General features: G+C 46.2%; 1 pseudogene; it reads right to left on the reverse strand.

Annotated features, from left to right (window-relative positions):
• LOC139384637 (large neutral amino acids transporter small subunit 1-like) overlaps positions 1-746 on the reverse strand; it is an 11,405-nt pseudogene continuing 10,659 nt past the window's right edge.

Below are 746 nucleotides of genomic sequence, written 5' to 3' on the forward strand. Positions count from 1 at the left end.
TCAAACACTGATTCTCACAACAGGAGTCAAACACTGATTCACACAACAGGAGTCAAACACTGATTCACACAACAGGAGTCAAACTCTGATTCACACAACAGGAGTCAAACTCTGATAAAAACAGGAGTCAAACAATTGAGAGGTTAAATAAATAAATATTCATGCTGAAGGTGTAACTTTGTTGACAAAGTGAGCAGGATCGGGTGGGTCATGGACAACAGAATGATAATGACAGGACTCACGGTGAAGATGAGTGAAGGTTGAGGGGGGAGCAGGATCAGGTGGGTCATGGACAACAGAATGATAATGACAGGACTCACGGTGAAGATGAGTGAAGGTTGAGGGGGGAGCAGGATCAGGTGGGTCATGGACAACAGAATGATAATGACAGGACTCACGGTGAAGATGAGTGAAGGTTGAGGGGGGAGCAGGATCAGGTGGGTCATGGACAACAGAATGATAATGACAGGACTCACGGTGAAGATGAGTGAAGGTTGAGGGGTGAGCAGGATCAGGTGGGTCATGGACAACAGAATGGGCAGGTGACCTTCTCGTGACCCGACCAAAAACAACCTGACAGAAAGAAAGATGGAGAGAAGTCTATTACAAACAGGTGCCCAGTAACTGCATGTAAGTTGACCTGTGTGTATTGACTTTAGAAGGTTATATTGTGAGGTGAGTGGGCTGCGAGGTGTGTGTGTGCATATACAGTGTCTTGCGAAAGTATTCACCCCCCCCTTGGAATT

This window comes from Oncorhynchus clarkii, chromosome 26 (genome assembly GCF_045791955.1).
Source record: "Oncorhynchus clarkii lewisi isolate Uvic-CL-2024 chromosome 26, UVic_Ocla_1.0, whole genome shotgun sequence".
Classification (NCBI taxonomy): domain Eukaryota; kingdom Metazoa; phylum Chordata; class Actinopteri; order Salmoniformes; family Salmonidae; genus Oncorhynchus; species Oncorhynchus clarkii.